We start from the raw sequence: 25121 nt of genomic DNA on the forward strand, positions 1-25121 counted from the left end.
GTATCAACTACGAAGGATTTTACGTACTTATCCTTTGTTTATTTTTCATTCAGTCGGTATATTCCATGGGCCAGAAATAGTCTATGTTATGCGGATACAGTGGTGAAAGGTACATACTGTCCCTGTCCTCATGAAGGGGACAACCCAGTGCAGGTGGGAGGAGCACTGGGGAAATGCAACTGAGAGAAAGGACAGACAGCCCTCCAGGAACCACAATGGACTTCAGAGAGGCTTGTTGGCTGCTGTTCACCTGGCAGGCTTCTAGATACCCGAGTACCCTTGGGCTTGGTGCCTACTCCTCTCTCTATTGACACCCTCCCTCTAGGATGCCTCAGTGAGTTTACTGCTGTCTATTTGTAGCTAAGGACGTGAGGTTTATACCTCCATCCATTCAAACTCCTCCTGGGTCCAGACTCATATATTCAAATGTGAGCATAACTCTCTGTATTGACCTCTTTATGCATTATAATGATACATTCCTCATATGGCCATCATGAAAGCAAACATGAAAGAAAAAGCGCGGGAGTGCCTGGCACCAGTGTAGGCACTCAATGAACATTAGCCGTTGGTATTATTCTTGACATCCCCATGTGGGGTGAAGTTTTATTACCTGACATTTCCATGTGGATATCTACCAGCTACACCATGTTATCTAGGCTATGAAACAATTCTTGGTTCCAACCACCATTCTGTTCTTATCGATGAATTCCTCAAGGCTTCAGTGATGGGAGTGTGTGTTTTTCCACACAATGGACGTGATTAGGAATGGTTGTCTAGGTCCTACACAATAAATTGCTCCAGCATTCCTATGGGTGACCATTGAGACAAGTTTCAGCCAACGAATGTAGCAAAGAATTAGAACCACTCTCAGCTGTTCATGCGAGTACTCTCAATCCAGAATATCTGGTAAGTCAACTGTTAGGGATTGAATTGTGTCCCTCCAAAATGTATGTGGAAATCCTAACCCCTGTACCTGTAAATCTGACCTTGTTTGGAAATAGGGGGCCTGCTTTTATTATGTGAATGAGGTCATACCAATGTAGGGTGGGTCCTAAGCCTAACTCTTCTTAGTTATAAAAGGAGCAGAATACACACAGGCACAAACAGGGGAAGAGGAAGACAGACAAAGAAGACAGATGCATCCAGAAGGCCAGGAACACAAACGATTGCTGGCGTCTACTAGAAGCTGCGGTAGACAAGGAAGGACCTCCCACTACAGACATGCCCTGAATTCGAACTACTGCCTGCTAAACTGTGAGAAAATAAATTTCTGTTCTTTAAAGCCATCCAGTTGTGTTATTTTTTGTTATGGAGGGACTAGGTAACTAACACATACCTGTGCTTATAAGTTCAGCCCAGTGCAGAATAATTTTCTTCCCTCCTTGGTCTAGCCGACCCGAACCTGCTCTTTCCCTATCAGTGTCCTTTGCTTTCACCTAAGAGTTATGACAGAGTCCGCTTGATGCTGATGCATTGAAATTTCAATTTATTTTTTATTTATGATTACTATTAATTCCAATATTTTCTACAGTTTTCAATGGAGACAGTCCTATAATCTGTGAATAGCAGTTTTACTTTTTCTCTTTTTGTACTAGCTTACACTTCCAGTGTGAAATGTTTAATAAAAATGATAGAAGGATCCTTATTTTATTGTTTATTAATTTTAAAGAGAATGTCCCACCCGTCACCATGAACTATCATGCTAGTTGTACTTTTCCACGTTCGGGAACTCCTTTTCTGTTCCATGTTTACTCCTAGTCCTTATCTCTCCGTGTGATTGGATTTTATCAACCTGCTTTGCCCCCATCTCTTGAGGTGAGGATATGTCTTCTCTTTTACCTATGCATATGGTGAATGAAATTACTAAATCTTTAATGTTCACTCAAATTTGTATGCCTACAATAAACCGCCTTGATCATGGCATGTTATGTGGTTTATACTTTGCTGGATTTCCTTTGCTGGCATCTTGTGTAGGGTTTTGCATCTCAGTTACTGAGTGTGCTTGTCCTCTAACTCTTCTTCTACCTTCCTTCTCTAATTTGTTATCATTTTTAAACTAGCCTTAAGAATCAAGTTAGGGGAGTATCTCATGGCTTTCTAATCTCTGTTGACTATGTACAAGATTAAAATGACTGTTTCTTGCATGTTTGCTGGAACCTGACTGGAAACGATCTAGGTCTGCCATTTTCTTTGTAGGGAGATCTTGAACTACTGACCCATTTTATTTAGTGGTTAAAGGCATCTTCTAGTGCTAATTTACTTAGAAAAAATTCTGATGCATGTTCTAGGTTGCTCAAATCTCATCTTTAAATATTGATTATCAGGGCTTGTAGCCTCATGCAGGCCAATTCATCAATTCCAGATTTCCCCAAAGTCAGGCTCTGCAACTGTTCCTGGTACCAATTCCCTCATCTAAGACTTATTTGCAAAGAAAGATACAACAGTATGCTCTCTAAACAGTTGTGTATCCGCAGCCTTCTTGAGTCCAAAATGTGAGGATACAGTCTTCCAGTACTTTTTTTGTAATTGTTCTTTTCTTAAATTTTTTTCCTTTTTTCACTGCCAACCCCCCCACCCCCCAATCTAGTAGTTTTAAAGTTGTGCGTTTCAGGTTCAAGTCTGTAATCCAGCTGGGATTCTGTGTGTGCTGCATCTGTGCATCAGAAGAACAGGCTTCTAGAAGCAGAAAGCAGGCAGTGCGACTGTTGGGCGGTTGGTGGGGTTGGGGGGAGGGGAGCTGCTGCTCAGAGAGGCGCCCGAGGGAGGCAGGAGATGTCGGGCTGCCCGCCGCAAGCCCGCGGGCTCCAAGGAGGGGGAACCCGCCTGCGCCATGAGCCCTCTGAGACAGGCCCAAGCCCGCCCAGCCGGGTGCTAACCTCGCACCTGCCAGGCTTGCGGGTTCCCCCAGAACTAGGGGAAGCCTAAGGCCATGGATGGTAAAGCCTATGGTCTGCACCTGGGAAATGGTTCTGCCACGTGTGATCGCAGCGCGTATGCTGGAAAGGAGGGCAGGAAGCGTATCGCAACGTGCGTCCGGATGATGACCCAGAAGGGCGGGAGTTGTGGTCACCCATGGACTCTGGGTCCGCATATGGAGGCCCCCAGGGTGCAATTCCAGGAGCAGAAGGCAAAGCCACAGAGGCCACAGTGCACCTCGCCGATGCTCCCCAGGGGCACTGCCCCAAATTTGGGGAGCAGTCCTTCCTCTGGGCTAGGGACTTTGTTTCCTCCATTGTCATCACTGACTGTGAGCAGACTCTAGTCTGTGCAGACTAATGAGGAGTTATCAAAATGAGCTCCACACTCCGGATTTGTTTAGGATCATAAATTAACACAAAGAAATACGACTTTAGCAATAAGAGCCTGGTTCAAGCCCAAGCTGCCTGAAAGCAAGGAATTTCAGTCTTCCAGCTCCTCTGCTAATCTAGTGACTAGGAACAGGATCTCACTGGAACTCAAAGGTGTGGGGCACTGGAAATATTTCTGGGTCTGTCTGCTCAGGGCTGATTGCCTGGTTCCCAGTTTTATTATACAGCTTAAATACAGACCAGAAGAGGAGTTTGGGGCTTGGGACCTATTTCTTGAGGAAGGAAGAGGTAAAATAATTCAACGTTTACTGTGTCCTTCTCCATCCCCGGAAATCCTCATGACGACCCTCTCAGGTAAGGACTGACAGGGAGTGGATTGGTTTACTGTTCGACTTTGTCCTTGAGTCACTTTGTTTATGTCCTGCATGTAAACTATTGTGCACTGATGGAAGCATTCTAATTCTTATGCAGAATGACTAGACCTCCTGCAGAATGACTATATTGTGCCTCCCTCGGGCACCCCTGTCTGCACAGCACCCCACGCCCCCAACTGCCCAACCGCCTCTCTCCTGGCATTCTGCTTCTAGAAGCATGTTCTTTTGATGCAGAGATGCAGCACACACAGAATCCCAGCTGGATTACAGACTTGAACCTGAAGACCTTATGCAGAATGACTATTTATGAACCACTAAGCTTTTTTTTTAAGCTTAGTACTAAATCAGGTACTTCCCCCTCAGAGAAGGCCCTGGAGGAGGTTGATACATGCATTCCCCTGTGCTCCTGCTTCTCTAGACATGCCTGAAATGCCTCTCTGCAGACGGCCTTTGGAGCAGGCTCATTGCCCACATAGGAATTCAGGCCTATTTTTTTTGTTGTTAGAACACCTCATTTAGCTTTGAAAACATTACTATCCAGTTTATTCACCATATTGAGTACAGACATCTCAGGTATTTTCAAAATTAACCCCATTCTCTAATACTAATTTGCCACCAAGAGTGTATTACAAAGTGTTCCCAACAGGCTAGAAAATCTTTCCAAAGAGGAGACTCCTGTGCCGTGTTGTGCAGTGATAGCAGGGATGGCATAATATGTTTACCCAGATACCTACCCCTTTTTTTTGTTGTTGTGCTTTACTTGAAACTTTACAGAGCAAGTTAGTTTCTCGTTCAACCATTTATACACAATTGTTTTGTGACATTGGTTGCAATCCTCATGATGTGTCAACACTCTCCTATGCTCCAGTTCCCCATTTCCATCCGCCATGATTCCTGTTCCATCCTGCCCTCTTTTCTGTGCTTTTGGGCAGGTTTTGCACTTTTGGTCTCATACACATGATTGAACTAAGAAACACTTACCTCACGTGTGTTATTGTTTGTTTTACAGACCTGTCTAATCTTTGGCTGAAGGGTGAACTTAAGAAGGTACTTTCGACTTTGTTCCTTTCCGTAATTCCTGAAATTCCAAGTCTACCACCGGAAGAACTTCTTTAGCGTTTCATTTACAACAAGTCTGGTGGCAATGAATTCTCTTAACTTTCCTTCACCTGAGAATGTCAGTATTTTTCCTTTACTCATGAAAGAAATAACAGGATATAGAAAGCTGGGTTAATGTTTCTTTTCTTTCAGTGTTGAAAAAATGTTTTCACAGCCTTTTGGCCTCCATGGCTTCTGATGATGAATACAGAGTCATTCCAATTGTTTTTCCTGTGTGAAATGAGTTGGTCCTTGTTATTCCACAATTGGCAGTGAGGCATTTGGGCGTAAAATTATGTGAGTTTAACTTGTTGGAGTTTGCATAGCTTCTTGAATCTGTAAGTTTATGTCTTTCAACAAATTGGGAAAGTGTTGAGCCAGTATTTCTTCAAATACTCTTTTCTACACCTGATATTTTCTCTACACCTTATGGAATTCCAATAAATAAATGTTAGATATTTTTGGATTTTTTTGAGGCTCTGTTCATTTTTTTTTTTTCAATATTCTCTGTTTTCAGATTGGATATTTTCAATTGAACTATTTTCATCTCATTGATCCTTTTGTCTGTCAACAGCATTCCGCTGTAGAGCTGATCAAGTGAATTTTTTATCTCTATTTTTCTATTTTTCCTGTCTAAAATTTTCCTTTGTGAATGGTTTCTATGTATTTTTCTATTTTTCTAAGGTGTGCCTGTTACTTCTTTGAGCGTGGTTAAAGTAGCTTTTTAAAGTTTTTGTCTATGATTCCAGGACTGTGTCTTACTTCAATCTTACAGAAAATATCGATGTTGTTTGTTTTAGGAATCACTTGACCCAGTTATGTTCAGGCTGCAGGTTCTTTCCCAACTTCTGTATGCTGTGGCTCAGATGTCAGTTCAGATTTTGAAGACTTTGCAGTGATATTTGGATGTAATCTATGGGAGTGTCACTCAGTCTGGGACCTTGTTGGTGTTCTAACCCATAATGCAGTTCTCAAAGGATTGATCTACTTCTTAGCGTCAGAGCAAAGCATATGCAACTGTGGGAGTGGGGGGGGGTATGAAAAACAACTTTATGGTATCCCTCTCTTGAGCTGCCTGGTCTCTGTCTCTCTGAGGCTCTCTAATATCTGAGCAGCTACCTTTCTGGTCCACTGGCAAGAATGTTGGGGCTTTAATCTCCTCATTCTGCTGTGCAATTAAGTGACTGGGTCTGCCTATGAGGCCAATAATGGTAAGATGGAGAAAACGTAACAGAGATTCCTCTGTATTATTTGGTCCTTGTATACTCTGGTCAGAGAGAAGGCACGCTGTTTCTGGTGATACTTTGAAACAGGTATGGAGAAAAGGGCGTTAACAGGTGGATAGCTGCATACTAGGTGTTACGGATTAAATTCTGTCTTCCCAAAATGTATATATCACCTTGACTAGGCCATGCTTCCCAGTATTGTGCGATTATCCACCATTTTGTCGGCTGATGTAATTTTCCAATGTATTGTAAATCCTACCTCTATGATGTTAATGAGCGAAGATTTGAAGCAGTTATGTTAAGGAGGCAGGGCTCAATCTACAAGATTAAGTTGTGTTTTAAGTCAATCTCTTTTGAGATATAAAAGAGAAAAGAGCAGAGAGACAGGGGGACCTCAGTAGCACCAAGAAAGAAGTGTCAGGAGCAGTGCATCCTTTGGACCTAGGATCCCTGTGCTGAGAACCTTCTTGTCCAGGGGAAGATTGGTGACAAAGACCTTCTCGTAGGAGTGACAGAGAGAAAATGCCTTCCCCTGGAGTTGGCACCCTGAATTTGGACTTATAGCCTACTAGACTGTGAGGGAATAATTTTCTTTGTTAAAGTCATCCATTTGTGGTATTTCTGTTACAGGAGGACTAGATATCTAAGACACTAGGTACCAGGAGATGTACATTTCCCAACTCTTGCACTCCCAGGGACACTATGACTAAGTAGCCAATGCCATAAATCCGTGTGAGCAGACTATTCTGATTACTGCTTTGACTCTACTGTCTGTTATGGTAACCACACCCACCTTGTCTTTGTTGATTGAGTGCCACCACTTGGATGCTACCATCATGGGGTCCAGTCAGCTGCATTGTAGTTAGGTGTCTTCATTCAGTTAGGGCAGTTCTCACTGTGGACTCTTACTTACATTAAATAGCAACCACAGAAGTCTTCAATAATGCTGGGGCTTGCTTCACAAATTTGGACCTCACCACTATGGTAAAAAGAGAGCCCTCTGGGCACTCCGTGTGTGGGTCTGTGGGTCCAGCCTAATAAATCCATTCTAACATGCCAATTTCCCTCAGCCTTTGGATACCTTCTCCTACGTTACACAGTGGCAGATCTGCCATTTCCACTTGATTTATTGTAGACCACCACTTAATACGTGCTTCAGTAAACCAGCCAAATAAACTATGAGATCCTTTTCTAACCTCTCAAGCTGAAACACTGAATGAAGAATCTATGCTTCCTAGGCCTATATCAATAAACTCAGACTACTCCACCCTTATGTTGCTTGCACCATTATCCCACACCCATAATAGCCATTCCCACACATATTCACCAGGTCTCTGTATGTATGTATATATTAGAAAAATCAAGCAGTTCTTTTGGAGTTTAGCATACCGTCTCCTGGGTCACACTTCATAGTTCAGCTTTTGGGGCTTGTTGGGACTGAAGCCTAGGTATAGGTCTAGAAGCAAAAATGGGCAGTGGCAGTGGGATGTTCAGCCGTGTCTTATAAGGCATCTGCCTAAGGTGATGCCCCAGGCAATGCCCCAGATCCCACCCCAGGAGACAACTCAGACAAGACACTTCAGGCACAGCTGGGGTAATCTCATCAGATGGAGGTGTAAGGGATAATTGTTTTACTGGGAAGGGTGCCTTAGCAGGCAAAGTTAGAGAATCTCTTCAGATGGGAGTAAGAGGTCTGGTTCTGTTAGGAAGAGCGATTCAACAGAAATTGGAGGTTCATCATCCCCCGCTTCCTGACTGTCTGCCCATATGTCCTCATCCCAAGTTTCAGGATCCCATTTCTTCCCAATCAGTGCCCTCACTTTAACTTCAGACACCATTTGAGGCTGGATATTCAACTGGCGCTTTAATTCAGTCACTCTTAAGATAAGAATCTGAGTTTATGTTTGGCAGCATTAGCCTTGTTACTATAAGAAATATGGTTTTCTTTCTGGGCACAAGTGGCAGCTTTCAGATCTTGTATGTGGTACTTGAGCTTTGAGTCCATTTCTTTCATTCACCAGTGTGGCTAGCAAAAGCAGGACCAACCAAGCAGCTTCCTTATTATTCTTATTCTGACAAAATTATAGAAAAGTATCAAATATGTAATCAGGCAGAGCCTTGACTCTCACAAATATTTGATCCAGTTGTAGTAGTATTTTGCGTATTTCTATTGTCACCTCACACCATGGATTAGCAATAGCCTGTTTACTTCTGGAGACAGTCATCAGTGCCTTTAAGACTAGCCAGACTTGAGAATCAATTCAGAAAACTCATCCTTAAGATTTGGTTCCTCTAGAACCAGTGTAGGTACCAAATGTCTTAGCCTGGGATCTCTAGAGGTGCAAAACTAGTGAAGAGAACATGTATATATATACACATATATATGAGTGTGTGTATATGTGTGTGTGTGTTTGTGTATATATATATATATGGAAACCCTAGTTGCATAATGGTTAATAGGTATAGCTGCTAACAAAAGGTTAGCAGTTCGAATCCACCAGGCACTCCTTGGGAACTCTGTGGGACAGTTCTACTCTGTCCTGTAGGGTCACTATGAGTTGGAACCGACTCGATGGCAATGGGTATACACACACACACACACACACACACACACACACACACACACACACACACACACATATATGCATACGTGCATATATTAGTTGTTGTTGCTGTTAGAGGCCATCGATCCTGTGTAAAACAGAATGAAACACTGCCTGATCCTGAACCATCCTCACAATCATTGCTATGTTTGAGCCCATTTTTGCAGCCAGTGTGTCAGTTCATGTTGTTGAGCGCCTTCCTCTTTTTTTCTGACCCTCAGCTTTTCCAAGCATGATGAGCCTCTCCTGGGACAGGTCCCTCCCGAAAATATGTCCAAGGCACGTGAGACGAAGTCTTGCCATCCTTGCTTCTAAGGTACATTCTTGGTGTACTTCTTCCAAGATGGTTTTGTTTATTCTTCTGGCAGTCCATGGTATATTCAGTATTCTTTGCCAACACCATATTTTAAGTGAATCAGTTCTTTGGTTTTCTGTATTCATTGCCTAACTTTCTCAAGAATGTGAGGTGATAGAAAATATCATGGCTTTGCTCAGGCACACCTTAGTCCTCAAAGTGACATCTTTCCTTCACAACACTTTAAGGAGGTCTTTTGCAATAGATTTGCCCAATGCAATACATTGTTTGAATTCTTGACTGCTGCTTCTGTGGGCATTGATTATGGATTCAAGTAAAAAGAATTGCTCGATGACTTCAGTATTTTCTCTATTTATCATGGTGTTGCTTACTGGTCCAGTTGTGAGAATTTTTGTTTTCTTTATGTTGAGGTGTAATCCATACTGAAGGGTGTAGTGGTTGCTCTTCATCAGTAACTGCTTCAAGTCCTCTTTACTTTCAGCAAGCAAGGTCGTATCAGCTGCATATCATAGGTTGTTAGTGAATCTTTCTCCAAAACTGATGCCATGTTCTTCTTCTTACAGACCAGCTTCTCAGATTATTTGCTCAGCATACAGATTGAGTAAGTATGGTGAAAGGATACCACCATGATACATAACTTTCTCATTTTAAACCACACAGCATCCCCTTGTTCTACTCAAAACTGCCTCTTGGTCTACGTACATATTCTGCATGAATACAGTTAAGTGTTCTGGAATTCCCATTCTTTGCTAAGCTATCCATAATTTGTCATGAGCCACACATTGAGTGTGCTTGTATAGTAAACAAAAATAGGTAAACATCTTACTGATATTCTCTACTTTCAGCCAAGATCCATCAGACATCAGAAATGATATCCCACGTTCCATGTCTTCCTCTGAATCCAGCTTGAATTTTTGGTAGTTCCCTGTCTGTGTACTGCTGCAACTGTTTTTAAATTATATTCAGCAAAATTTTTCTTGCGTGTGATGTTAATGATGTTGCGCGATAATTTCCTCATTGCGTTGGACCACCTCTCTTTGGAATGGGCACACATATAGATCTCTTCCAGTCATTTGGTCAGGTAGCTGTCTTCCAAATATATTGGAATAGACAAGCGAGCGCCTCCAGCACTGCATCCATGTGTTGCAACATCTCATTTGGTACTCTATCAATTCCTGGAGCCATTTTTTTTGCCAATGCCTTCAGTGCAGCTTGGAGTTCTTCCTTCAGTACCATCAGCTCTTGATCGTATGCTACCTCCTGAAATGGTTGTACGTTGACCAGTTCTTTTTGGTGTATTGAGTCTGTGTATTCCTTCCGTCTTCTTTTGATGTTTCCTGTGTTGTTCTATATTTTGCCCATAGAATCCTTGAGTATTGCACCTAGAGGCTTGAATATTTCCCTCAGTTCTTTCAGCTTGAGAAATGCCAGGTGTTTTCTTCCCTTTTGGTTTTCTAACTCCAGATCTGTTCACATTGTATTATCATACTTTGTCTTCTCCAGCTTCCCTTTCAGGTATTCTGTTGAGCTCTTTTACTTTATTATTCCTTCCATTCTCTTTAGCTACTGTACATTCAAGAGCAAGATTCAAAGTCTCTTGTGACATCCTCTTTGGTCTTTGCTTTCTTTCCTGTCTTTCTAATGACTTTTTTTTTTTCCATATATGATGTCCTTGCTATCATCCCGCAACTAATCTGGTCTTCGATCATTAGTGTGCAGTGCATCAAATCTATTCTTGAGATGGTCTCTAAATTCAGGTTTGATATACTCAAGGGCATACTTTGACTCATGGACTTGTTTTAATTTTCTTCAGCTTCAACTTGAACGTGAATATGAGCAACTGATCATCTGTTCTGCAGTCAGCCCCTGGCCTGATTCTGACTCATGATATTGACCTTCTCCATCATCACCTTCCACAAATTTGATTCCTGTCTATTCTGCCTGGAATGGTTCACGAGTATAGTCACCGTTTATGTTCCTGATGAAAGGTATGTGCAATGAATAAGTCGTTGGTCTTGCCAAATTCTATCATGTAAGCTTCAGTGTCATTTCTATCATCAATACCTTATTTTCCAACTGCTGATTTGTCTGCTTTGTTTTCAACTTCGCATTCCAATCACGTAATTATCAGTACATCTTGATTCATCAATGCATCATGTTTGATCAGTTTCAAACTGCAGAACTTGGTAAAAACCTTCAACTTCTTCATCTTTCACATTCATGATTCATGTGTAAATTTGAATAATAGTCTTATTAACTGGTCTTCCTGGTAGGCCTGTGGATATTATCCTATTGCTCGTAGTGTTGTACTTCAGAACGGATCTTGAAATGTTCTTTTTATCGATGAATATGATGCCGTTCTCTTCAGTATCTCAATCCTGGTATAGTAGAACATACCATTGTCTAGTTTAAAATGTCCAAAACCAAGCTATTTCAGCTCACTAATGCCTTGGATTACTGACCTTTATGCATTCCATTTCATTTTTGATGACTTCCAATTACCCTAGATTCATAATTCCTTCATTCCACGTTCTGGTTATTAATGGATATTTGTGTCAGTTTCTTCTCATTATGAGTTGTGCCCCATCAGGAAATGTCATTAAAGTGGGATCTACTTTGAGGAGGTAGCTCTTCCCCACTCGTATTTTGAGTGCCTTCCAACCTAAGGGGTTATCCTCTGTCATTCAATCAGACAGTGTTCCAGTACTATTCGTAAGATTTCACTGGCCAGTTTTTTTTTTTGAGAAATAGATCACTAGGTCCTTTTTCCTAGTCTGTCTAAATCCAGAGCTCCACTCAAACCTGTCTACCATGTGTGAACCTGGTGGTATTTGAAATACCAGTGGCAAAGCTTCCAACATCACAGCAACATGCAAGCCACCACAGTACAACAAACTGACAGAAGAGTGGTGGGAGTTAAAAATGAGAAGAACCAAAAAGAGTGCTTCTTCCATGTCTGCTGATTTAGAGGAACCATGAGAAATTGTCAAGTGAAGAGTGATTCAGAGAAAAACATGGGTAGAGTGTGACCTAATTTCCATAAAAACAAACAAATGAATGTCCTTACGTGTGTCCCGGCAAAAAGCAATGTGTAAAAGGGTACATATGTATCTTTGGACACTGGACACTTTGGGAGAGCAGGTACAATATACTTATGTGGGGCTGGCTCTTATTATAACTTCTGTATACAAATCTATTGTTAAATGTGTTATAAGAATGTAAAACCTTTTAAAGTTTAATAACATCATACGTGTATGTGTGTGTATTTGAAACTTTTTTTTTTTTTTGACTATTTTATGTATGTGTTTTTTAGTTATCTAGTGTGGCTATAGCAGAGATACCACAAGTGGATGGCTTTAACAAACAGAAACTTATTCTCTCACAGTTTAAGAAGCAAGAAGTTTGAAGTCAGGGCACCAGCTCTAGGAGAAAGCTTTCTCTCTTTGTGGCTCTGGGGGAAAGTCCTTGTCATCCATCTTCCCCTGGCCTAGGAAATTCTCAGCGCGTGGACACTGGGTCAAAAGGAAGTGCTCCACTCCAGGCACTTCTTCCTTGGTGGTATGAGGTCCCTCTCATTTCTGCTCACTTTTCTCTTTGTATGTCAAAAGAGACTGACTCAAGACTCACCCTAATCCTGTAGATTGTGTCCTCCCTCATTAACCTAACTGCCTCTAATCCCGCCTCATTAACATCACAGAGGTTAGAATTTACAACACATAAGTAATCACATCAGATCACAAAATGCAGGACAACCACACAATACTGGGAATCAGGGTCTGGCCAGGTTGACACACATTTTGGGGGACAGTATTCAATCCATAACAACAGAGAAAACACTGTCTTCAATGCCAGATTCAGAGACTTTTATCTATCTATGAAGGGCAAACACAGAAATTGAACAAAATTCAGATCAGCGAATTATTGCTTGCTCTTGTAACTAATGACTTCTTCTGGTCTCTATACTTCGAAATGGCCAAAAAGAATTCTGTGAGGATTAATTCAGTTATTGCTAAAATATCTACTGCATTTACATGTCTACGGGCAAGGAAGAATGCTGGACACCATGTGTGATTCATTAAGTAACACGGGGACCATTAGACTATTGTTCTCCTTCTCTGATATGCCACTATCACGTTCTCCCCTTGTTGCTCTCCTGAAAAACCCACACTTGTATATTCTAGGCTTTTTTCCAGAATTGAATTTGAGGAAGTTAAAGATATATCTTTGAAAGATAAAGAAGACTTTGGCCACATTGTCTTTAGACAGTTGAACTTCCCAGCCAATCACTGTGCAGGATGGGAATTCACGATCCCTCCTACTCAGTACCTCTGAGCAGGACGGGATTTCTGTTTCATTATCAGGAGAAGGTGGAATTCACCCCTCTTCAGAAAACTTACTTTCCTTTGCCTCAAACTGTCCCTCTCAGGATCTGTCACAGTCACTCTGAGAAATTCACATGGGCAGCCTGTATGGAAGTGCCCATGCTAGAGGCCCTGCCCTCCCTTCCTTGCTCCATAGGGCTTCCTCTGACACTTGGGGTCGCATCTCCCAGGGAGTACACACCTCTGGCACTTCCAGGGATTCCCAGGCCCTGGGATACTGTGGATGGGACTTGGAACTCAATCTGTTTCTTCACATCCTCACCTTTGGTTATCTGTGTTCTGTCTTCACCACATTTAGGAGGCCTTGTCTTCTCTTTGCTCGTTTTATCTCAGTCAGGCTTTTCTATTCCAATTCTCTGATCTCAGGACAGATCAGGTTAGACCACAGAAAAGAGAAAGACCAAGCAAACATCACTGATCTGTGCAGAAGCTGCTGGGAAGGGATTCGATTCTCACTGGTTTAGGGTTTTACGCCCACTGCTCACCGGCAGGCAGGTTCCCCCCAGAGTCTGGTTTCTGTCTGGTACCTTGTACTACAAAGAACTCAGTGACCAGCCCACCTTCACAATCACACCTCCCTTAGAGGTATCTTTGCAGAGGCTCTTTCTCAGACTTCCATGTCCCACTGAAATCCCATTTCTCTTTCCTTACAAACATTGTGCTCATTCTCAGGGCCCTGAGACCTCATCTGCAGATGAGTCTTATCCTCTTCTCTCCTTGGCTTTTGAGTGGACCTCATGTCTTCGGACAGCTATCCTGGGCTTCTTCCACCCTGGTGCTCTAGGGCTGGATCTCTCCATGTACTAGAGGGTGCGTGGAAGGGGCACAAGGCTAAAAGGATGGATCTTCCAGGTGAGGTGGGTTTAAGAAGCCTGAATGAAGTTCTTCCCTGAAGGGTGCATATTTTGCAGTCCAGACATCCTGCTTCTCTCAGTCTGAGAGTCCTAGCACGTCTTCAGGTGCTTTCTCCTTTGACCTTGAGGCCATGCCTGCACCCTCTGCAGCCAGATCTCCCACATGTGCAGCAGCACCAGTAGGTGTGGTAGCCTCTTGAGCCCCTGTCTCCTCCTCCATATGCTCCTGGAGGGACCTGGCTCTTCTTGCCAGGACTCCAGGATGCTGACCAGAAACTCCGTGTTGGTTAGACTGAGGGCAGACCTGATGGCACTCACTTTCTTCAAAAACTCAGCCTCAAGACCAGGGGCCTTTTGCCGACAGGGGTGTGAGATGTTTTGGTCTGGTCTGCCAGACCATGGCTAACACCTTGACCTTACACACTTGGGTAAAATACTCATACTTGACCTATTGATCTCTGGAGTAATTTGATGAGTGAGAATTCTGCCTAGTGGAAGCTGTTGAAAAAGACCTCGCTGATACTTTGGGAATCTTCCTGGGCTTGGAACTTGGGCTTTTTGTTCTCATGTTCTACCCTGAGTGACACTTTCCTCTTGGGTTGAGACTTGCAATAATGGAGAGTTAATTTACATGAGCTGTCTGGGCTCTGGTGTCTGAACTGTGACCTAAGTCTCTGGTCTCAGGGATCCCTGGAGACCTCTCCATCGCCGCCATCCTCCACCTCCACAGTCCCCATGGTTTCTTTCTTCTTCCCCAGGCACCGACCATACTTTAGGGAATTTACTCTGGGCAATAAAGTCTCCTCCAGAAAATTTCGATGATGGTACTACCTTATAGCAAAAGTCTATAGTTTTCCAAAAAATTATAATACATTGATTTAAAAAAAAAAAAAAAACTCCCAGTTTTCTTTCAGTATATTCCAATTCATAGCAACTCTGTAGGACAGAGTAGAACTCCCCACAGGGTTTCCAAGGAGCGGCTGGTGGATTCCAACTGCCAACCTTTTAGTTAGCAGCCAAAGGTTTATCCAGTGATAGTTTATAACATAAACAGAGGATCGCCACATTAAAAAAAAAATTTTTTTTTTTGCATTTGTTGGATGGAAGTGAATTTGCTCCTGTGGAATATGGAAATTACCTCATTCTCTGCACCTTCATGATAATACATGGTTTCTCTAAGAGCTGTTTTCTATGAAAGTTATTTTTTTTAGTAAATTTAGAGTGTAAGCATTGAAACAGGAGAATTGGTCTCCTCTTTGTAACTAGGTTTCATCCTACTTTTAAGGGAAGGCTTTTATAGAAGTAATTATACTTAAAGAGACAGCGTTATTTGTACTTTTCTGTATAATTGAAAACTTCTCCTCGTACCCTTAACTAGCCTACACCAGGAGATTAAAATTGCCTTTCTCTGAACAGAAGCCCATTACCATGTCCTTCAGGGTGAGGCAGAAACAGATGTCCACATTTGAGAGTCTGATGGCACAAACCATAGTAGCCAAATCGCAACCATGCCTCCTGTGGGCGGGGGCGGGTCTTGTATATGTCAGCATAAGGGTCAGCATTTTTCTGAGTTTGAGGGAAGGATTGGCAAGTTAAGGAAGAAAGAGAAGGAGTTTGGGAGGTGAGTGTAAGCTCCAGTGACAGACAGAAGATGGGGTGGGAGATCTCTCAAAGGGTATTAGAGGCCAGTCAGAAAAGCAGGAAGCAGCAGGAAGCAGGGCCAGTGGAGGGCAGCACTGGGTGGAGGACAGCAGAGGTAATAGTAGTAGGGAGGGCAACAAAACTGGCCTGAAAAGAGTGATACATGACTGATCCTAGATGTAGCTCAAGTTAAGAAAAGTAGGAAAATAAAAAATTCTATCCTGTAGCCATGTTTGTGGTTAGGGGTTGTTAGGCTCTTGAGGGAGGTGGGCAGGAGACACAGGAGGGGAAGGGGAGTTCCTGGATCTAGGGAGGAGTCTACAGCCCTTCTGCCCTCAATGATATGGGTTCTGGGCTCTTCAACCTACCACTCCCAGAACCTCCTGAGTAATTTCCTTAGTTCTTCACATGGTATATTAATTCCATCTAATTAGAAAATATAATAATTAAGTATGCTTCTTCCTACCCAGCCTTTCCACCATCCTATACTCTCTGCCCCAGTTGCCCACTGGCTTCCTTCCCTTCCGTCATGTTCAGATCCAGAACAATAGTGTGCCTTGTCTGCACCTATTCTGGAAAGCTCTCAAACTTACAATTGGATTCTTTCATTTCATCCCTCATTTATTCCTACATTTCTTATTGACAAAATAAACTTTGGTTAATTATCTACTAAATGACAGAAAGTGCTTTCTCAGGAGACTCTTCCTTATGACCTTATCCATTCACCCCAAACCCTTCATCTTGTCCTACAATGGCTCTCTTTTCTGGTGGAAGTCAGACCTTTTGTTCTGTAGCACTCATCAATCTGGAACAATTTTTCCTCACCTTTATCTAGAGTCTTAGAGAAAGGCCTTTTCCTCGTGTGTCACTGTTTCATCCTGCTTGGGTGAAGATGTCCAAACATAATGGTCTTCTGAAGGACCTTTATCCCTTCTCCCAGCATGAACCTTTGATAACTTGGGGACTCTGGCTTGCTCCTGAATTTCCTTGATTCAGTAGCTACAGTTTCTCTCCCACAAGACCTGAGGTCGACACCCTTTTCAAAAAGCAGCTGAGATCTGAGTAGGCACCAAGGCTTCCGTAATCCTGTGTGACATCATTGCTGACACTGCTGAGTTCCATGGGCCCGGTTTGAAGCTAAACACGGCAACCAGAAAAACATGAAACTGTCAGGTAGGCGCTTGAGAAGTGCTAGCACCAATGTAGGAAGAAGGAGATTAGATACTAAAAATGAATTGCAACTTTTCCCTGCCCTGTAAAAGGGGTTACTATCCTTTGGTGGGTAAAGAGAGCACAGGGAATGATAACAGTATAATGGGCAGCTGCTTTCTCCCAGTCCTCTCATTTGACTCTGTTGGAATCATGTCTCTCCAGCTCTGTTCATAAAATGTCCACTCTGAGCCCCTCTTAGGTCTCCTTAGCCTCTGAGTCTTCACACAGGCTCTGCTCTCTGACTAGGAGATGTTCTCTCCCTTCCCGTCTGCTGGTCTACTCTCCCTGGTGAAGCGTGAAGGTGAAGAAAACTGTCCCATTGGAAAGATTAGGCTCATGACTTCACCAGGAAACCCTAAGACTCAGGAGTTTTGTGGTCAGCCAGAATGGGAAGTTTGGGAGTTGACTTGGGGAAAGCCCATGACAGACTCTGCCTTTGTTTAAGGTTCCATTTAGAGGAGAAATCAGCAAATGGGGAGACCATTTGAGGAAGAAATTAAGAAGGTTGGGGTGGTGATGAGGAGGGAGGAGACTTCTCCAAGGAAAACAAAAGTTTCAACATGGGGATGGTAGGGGCTTGTTTTGTGTGACCCCAAAGGACAGAAGAGGCAGGAATGGTAGGGAAACAATAAAACAAAAGATAATCTGTGCCTGTTCACAAATATAACAAATGCCCCAGTGTTTTCAGCCTGTTTCCTCAGACTTTTCTCATCAAGCCATCCTTCCCCTTTTACTGAAGCCTCTGGAAAATACCTGGGGCTTCCTGGATGCTCAGCCTTTTTTCACCCCTTAACTATTCAGTCATATTCCCAACTTGGTTCAGGCATGACTTCCTGGTTGTAGTCTTCCCTGAATCTTCTCCTGGTAGATGAGTCCACTTCTTGCTCTGTACTCCATTGTACCCAGGAAACCCTTTACCACAGCATAAAACACAGTTGCATTTACTACACATTCTTCCTCTCTCTGTGCCCATGCCTTCTATGAGACTCCAGAACACCTTTCATTAGCAGTAGGAGTCTTCTTCTACCTGTTAGTTGAAGGCCGACCTTACGGTTGCTTCAGCCATTGACATAGTAGCAGAGAAGATACAAGGAGAGAATTGAAAAGATTTTGCATTGAGTCTTGCCCTTTTGTTGCTCTTAAACCCCGAGAACCTGTGGGAATGACCACAGGCCAGCCTGCTGAATGATGAGGGACCATTGGAAAGATGATCTAGTGGTTTCACTGAGTTGATTTTAGGCAAACTGGCTTGGTGGTGAGCTGGAAGCAAATTGTAGACAGATGAATAAGCCCTGCTACGAGCCACTGTAGCTGACCCAGATCAGAAGAACCCCAAATTGACAACCTGCAAAATTGTGAGCTTAGTAAACGGTTGTTTTTTTAAGACACTATATTTTGGAGTCATTTGTTACACAGCAATACGTGACTGATACACCTGTTAACTTGGCCGTTTCTCTCACCAGTCAGTGAGGCAACTTCTCTGAGTCATTTCATCACCGAGAGCATCTGGCCTAGGGTCTGATATGTAGCTGTTAATACAGGAAATCTTTGTTGACTTAATGCATGAATGAGTAATACGAATTGTAAGTGTGAGTCTACACAAAATCATGTATGAAAAAAAGCATGATTTTTTAAAAAATAAAATGAATTGAGGCTCAGAACTACCTGCTTACAAAATTGAGGGGAGTTTTTAACCTCACTTACTTTTAGGGGGCTCCCTCATCCAGATATGCAGTAATTCCCAGGGTCTGATGAAGGACCAGTGCTTGGAGAAGACCTTCAACACACCCATTGCCTCAGCCTGTGTGGGTGATCTCTCTAGAAGCATTCGTTCAGCTGTTTCCATTCTCAGCTGGAGCATGAGAACCTTGGTGGGGCTGTCAACAGCATAATAGGTTTTGTCTACTTATCTGCCTGCGTCAGCCTTTGAGGTGCTGTAACCTATTCCAGGGCACTATCAAGAAGGAGATCCTACCCCTTCCCAATGTCTAGGACCCTACTATCTGACTGTCACTCTTCCCCTGGGCTCCAGTTCCCTCAGTGTGATCACCCCAGTGAGCTGAGGCTTTTACCACAGACTCTTCAGAGTCTTGAAGTTTCAGAGCTTCAATACTGTGAGTCCAGCTATCTCCTTGAAATGAGGTAGGGAAGGGGGAAAAATGTAGAAAGATTTTATTTGGCATTTAATGTTACAATAAAATTTCTTGTCCTGCATTTTCGAAGGGTCCTGTCTAACAATTCCCTCTGTTCTCTTACAAGATGTAGGTCAATGAAGAGTGAATGTTTGTTGTGTCATAATCTGCAGAAGGCTGCAATGTGCACATGGGGTCCATTCCCCCGATGCTCACACTAGAGCACCCCACCCACGTGGAAATCTCTGCAAGTGTTACTGAGTCCCTCCCACATCCACAGTGAACAGCTTTCAGATTCTTATAAGAGGGAATTGTGTCCTAACACCAGCTGCTCCCTGGAAACCCTATGGGGCAGTTCTACTCTGTCGTATAGGGTCTCTGAGTCAGAATTGACTCAGTGGCTACGGGTTTGGTTTTTTCTTTCAGCCGAGTGGTGAGAGTTTGATGTCAGCTCCATAATCATGTTATTAAAAAATAATGACAGGGTAGCAGGTGAAAGCAACAAAACAAAACTGAAATGAAATGGCTTTTTCACATTTATTGGCCCCACAGAGTTCCTTCGAGGTGTTTACTTTTCACTAGATTTGGAGAAATCTTTGTGAGAGAGACACAGCTTGAGATAGCTCCAAAATTACATGTTTCCCTCCTTAATGTTAGGTTACATTAAGAGCTGGTTGGCTGGTTTATGATCTGCCTGCTTCACAGAAATAGAAGGCCCATGCAGGCAGGAACTTGTCTGTTGTGTTTGTCAGAGCATCCTGGTACCTGGCACCTAAGAAGTGCTAAAAAAATGATTTGAGTGAATGTGGGTGGGTTTTTATAAAAAACACTGTGTTGCTGTCTTTATTTAGTTAAATAGTGAAAACGGATAGGAAAATGGAGACAATTATTTGTATAATTTAGAGTTACATAAGATGAGAATAGAACTTGAATAATGAAGAGATAAAAAAATAAGCTGTGTGGATGGAATGTACCCCCTTCCCTTTGCTTTGGAGGGAGACGTTTTAAAATTGGATTGTTTTTTCCCTACTGATTTATAGGTTCTATATGTTAATTGAAAAGTTAGTCTTTTAGGAATCACAAATACTTCTATTGAGATACAATTCACCTGCCGTAACACTGCCTTTGAAAATATGCACAATACCTTGGCTTTTAGTATATGGGCAGACTTGGCACAACAGTCACCACTGTCTAGCTTCAGAATATTTTCAGTGCCCAGTAAATAAAGGCCCTTGTTAATAAAGGCGTATTAACAGTCATCCTCATTACTCCTTTCCTCCAAGCCGTAGCAACCACTAATCTACTTCTGTCTGTGTTGGTTTGTTCTGGACATTTCATGTAAATGGAATCATACACGATGCGGTCATTTGTGTTTGGCTTCTTTCATTTAGCGTAATGCTCTCAAGGTTCGTCCATGTTGTGGCATGTATCAGTACTTGGTGCCTTTTTGTGGCTGAGTAATATTCCAGTCTATGAATATACCGCATCCTGTCTATCAGGTCATGACATTTGGGTTCTCTCCACAGTTTGGCTGTTATGAATAACACTACTAGGAATCCTCTGTGTGAGTTTGTATGTGAACATGCTTTTGATTCTCCGGGTACAGACCTAGGAGTGCAATTGCAGTGTTGTGTGGTAATTCTCTGTTTAACTTTCTGCAGAATTGCCAAACCATTTTCCAAAACAACTGGATCATTTTACATTTCCACCACCGGTATTCCAGCTTCTCCACATCGTCGCCGACACCTGTCCATCCTGTTGAGTTTAGCCATCTTAGTGGTTTTGAAATAATAGTGCACTTTAGTTTAGATTTGCATTTCCCTGATAACTAATGAGGTTACGCTTCTTTTCCTGTGCTTGTTGACAGTTTCTGTATCTGCTTTTGAGAAATCTCTATTCAAATCCTTAGCCTGCAAACTTTTTTTCAGCTCTTTGCCTGTATTTTTACTCCCTTCATATACTTTTTGATATGCCAAAGATCTATAGATCTTAACAGTTTTAGCCTTCATATTTTGGGATTTTTAAAAAGTCTTTCTCTTTTATCAATAAAAAGAAAAAAAAATTCTAAAATTTTTATGGTTGCATATTTTAATTTTAAATATTCAATCCATCTGGAATTTTGTTTTGTGTAAGGTATGAGAAAGAGGATGAAAACATTTTTACAGGTGGTCTGAGTGATTACCAAAGTGCTACAAACGCTCCTTTTCCCATGGCCCATATCTTAACTGCATTTTCCCGTAGTCCGTACAGAGACGCCTTTTTACAAAGGGAGGCCACCATTCCCAGCCATTTCATTTTAAGGTTTGTTTTCTGCAATTAAAGCCCTTGTGTATCTTATCTACACACCTTTTCTTTTAAGCTAATACAACTTTTGTGTGAGTAGGACCTTGTCGAGTGTAAGATGGGCTTGAATTTCATAACTGGTTCCGTGTGGTGCAGCCCAGCAGACGGACAGACAGAAGCAGGAGCTGCAGAGGCGACAGAAGCTATGAGAACATGAGCCTCTAGAGATTTGCTGTGGAATTTCACAGAAAGCTCTAGACTTTTCTGTGTAAACTTATCATCATATATGGACATCACCTTAGAACAGACAGAGAATAATGCTTTAAAAGTTAGACATTCCTAAGGAAGGTGTTCATTCCTTAGCGGATGCTGAGAAGTGTATGTGTTTTGGTGAAGATATGTACCCATTTCTACTGGGTATGTATCTAGAAGTAGAATTGCTGGGTCCTAGGATATATGTATGTTCACAGCTTTTGTAGATATGGACAAAACATTTTTAAACTGGTTGTACCAAATTACACTTCCACTAGCGGTAGATTAGAGCTCCAGTTACTCCACGTTATACCTAATAGTTGGTATTTTCCATCTTTTCCGTTTTAGCCATTCTGGCGTGTAGGGGATAGTATCACATTGTGGCTTTTTATTAGAATTTCTCTGATAACCAGTGAAGTTCTGTCACTTTTCCTATGTTTCTTGGCCATATAGAAATCTTTTATACAGTGTTCAAGTATTTGCTCATTTTTCTATCAAACTGTCTGCTTTCTTTTTCCTTTTTCCTTTTTGGATTGTTCTTTATGTATTTCAGAACCAAGTCAGTAGTAGGATATATGTATTGCAAATAACTTCTGCTACCACATGAATTCACCCTTGTGGCTTGTCGCGAACTTTCAGATTCAAAAACCCGTCTTTTACAAAAACAAGCAAATGTGTAGACATAAAAGTTTATTAGGGGTTACCAGGGGCAGGAGGGAGGAAATAAAGGGGTGTTCCTGCATATGGAGACTGAGTTCAGGTTAACAGTGGTGGAAAAGTCACATTGATGAAGGGCAGGGTTGCACAGCCAATTAATGCTAATTACTGTCAGTTGTTCAGTCACCAAAGTTTGTGTGGTATGTTTGTAACAACAACAAAAACAATGAACAGCTGCTGAGGCAACATAATAGTACTCAACGGATGAGGCGTATTCTTTTATTATACTTTTCTCTCTTCTAATTTGTTTTTATAACATGCTACTGTTCAAATTAATAAAATGTTTGCATGATGAAAGTGGATAACAAGGTCTGTCCCACCCATTACATCCTTCTAAGGTTTAAATGAGGGACTACATGCCATCAGCAGATGCTCAGCCTTAGTTGGCACTTGAGAAATACTTCATTTCTCCCACTCTTCTGGCTCACTGCCTTCTCCCCTGGTTTATTTGCTCTTCTGTTTAGAGCTGGAAGCATGTGACCACCAGCCTTCCTGACACCATCGTTCTGCTTTCTATACCAATGTTATTGTATTCTTGGGTTCCTGGGCAGCCTCTCCGCAGGTTTAATTCTTTCATTTCTGTTAATTTATTATTTAAATATATTCCTTTAATTTTGTCCTGCTTATAGAAGTATATTCTAAAAAAAAAAATTTTTATTCTAGTCATCGAAAATGTGGAGACTACCCTAACACACATGGGAAAACCATGAGTAAGAATAGACTCCATGGCAATGGGTTTTATATGTGTGTCACACACATTTATGTATATTCACATAAATATTATATCCTGCTCCTTTCACTCAATATTAGCCTTTTCCATGATAATGTTTTGTTTATTTTACAGACAACATCAAATTGTTTTATTATGTTCTGCTGTGTGCAAGGAGTGTATAATTTTAGCAATTTGAGTATAGTTGAAATATTAAATGTGCATGTTTCTAGTGATCTTCAACCTATACTTAAATCTTTTAACAAAAATCTTTGCTATTGAACCTTTTTATTTAATTGTTATTCAGCGTTCTTTAACACTAAGAGATAGTCTCAGAATCAACTCAGATCATATTTTCTCCCTCTTACACATGAAGGCCCTTAAAGTATTCAAATATTGTCGTTGTTGTTAGGTGCTGTCGAGTCGGTTCTGACTCATAGGGACCCTATGCACAACAGAACGAAACACGGCCTGATCCTGCGCCATCCTTACAATCATTGTTATGCTTGAGCTCATTGTTGGAGCCACTGTGTCAATCCACCTCATTGAGGGTCACCCTCTTTTCTGTTGACCCTGTACTCTGCCAAGCATGATGTCCTTCTCCAGGGACTGATCCCTCCTGACAACATATCCAAAGTATTTAAGACGCAGTCTCGCCATCCTTGCCTCTAAGGAGCATTCTGGCCACACTTTTTCCAAAACAGATTTGTTCGTTCTTTTGGCAGTCCATGGTATATTCAACATTCTTTGCCAACACCACAATTCAAGGTGTCAACTCTTCTTCCGTCTTCCTTATTGATTGTCCAGCTTTCACATGCATGTGATGTGATTGAAAATAGCATGGCTTGCGTCAGGCGCACCTTAGTCTTCAGGGTGACATCTTTGCTCTTCAACACTTTGAAGAGGTCCTTTGCAGCAGATTTGCCCAATGCAATGTGTCTTTTGATTTCTTGACTGCTGCTTCCATGGCTGTTGATTGTGGATCCAAGTAAAATGAAATCCTTGACAACTTCAGTCTCTTCTCCATTTCTCATGATGTTGCACATTGGTCCAGTTGTGAGGATTTTTGTTTTCTTTATATTGAGGTGTAATCCATACTGGAGGCTGTGGTCTTTGATCTTCATTAGTAAGTGCTTCAAGTCCTCTTCACTTTCAGCAAGCAGGGTTGTGTAATCTGCATAATGAAGGTTGTTAATGAGTCTTCCTCCAATCCTGATGCTCCGTTCTTCTTCATATAGTCCAGATTCTCGTATTATTTGTTTAGCATACAGATTAAATCGGTATGGTGAAAGAATACAACCCTGACGCACACCTTTCCTGACTTTAAACCAATCAGTATCCCCTTGTTCTGTCTGAATCTATGTAAAGGTTCCTCATGAGCACAATTAAGTGTTCTGGAATTCCCATTCTTCCCAGTGTTATCCATAGTTTGTTATGATCCACACAGTCGAATGCCTTTGCATAGTCAATAAAACACAGGTAAACATCCTTCTGGTATTCTCTGTTTTCAGCCAGGATCCATCTGACATCAGCAAGGATATCCCTGGTTCCACGTCCTCTTCTGAAACTGGCCTGAATTTCTGGCAGTACCCTGTCGATATACTGCTGCAGCCGTTTTTGAAAGATCTACAGCAAAATTTTGCTTGCGTGTGATATTAATGATATTGTTCTATAATTTCCACATTCATTTGGATCACCTTTCTTGGGAATAGGCATAAATATGGATCTCTTCCAGTCAGTTGGCCAGGAAGCTGTCTTCCATATTTCCTGGCATAGACGAGTGAGCATCTCCAGCGCTGCATCTGTTTGCTGAAACATCTCTATTGATATTCCATCAATTCCTGGAGCCTTGTTTTTCACCAATGCCTTCAGAGCAGCTTGGACTTCTTCCTTCAGTACCATTGGTTCCTGATCATAGGCCACCTCTTGAAATGGTTGAATATTGACCAATTCTTTTTGGTATACTAATTCTGTGTATTCCTTCCATCTTCTTTTGATGCTTCCTGCGTCGTTT

The 25121-nt window shown here is 42.0% G+C and overlaps 1 long non-coding RNA gene across 1 annotated transcript; it reads left to right on the forward strand.

Moving 5' to 3' along the window:
• Positions 1-8828: 8828 nt before the first annotated feature.
• Positions 8829-11680, forward strand: LOC135230164 (uncharacterized). The gene is made up of 3 exons (XR_010320826.1): positions 8829-8925; positions 9489-9526; positions 10739-11680. It is a non-coding gene; the product is annotated as an uncharacterized LOC135230164 (long non-coding RNA).
• Positions 11681-25121: the final 13441 nt, after the last annotated feature.

Source organism: Loxodonta africana, unplaced genomic scaffold (assembly GCF_030014295.1).
Source record: "Loxodonta africana isolate mLoxAfr1 unplaced genomic scaffold, mLoxAfr1.hap2 scaffold_815, whole genome shotgun sequence".
NCBI lineage: Eukaryota > Metazoa > Chordata > Mammalia > Proboscidea > Elephantidae > Loxodonta > Loxodonta africana.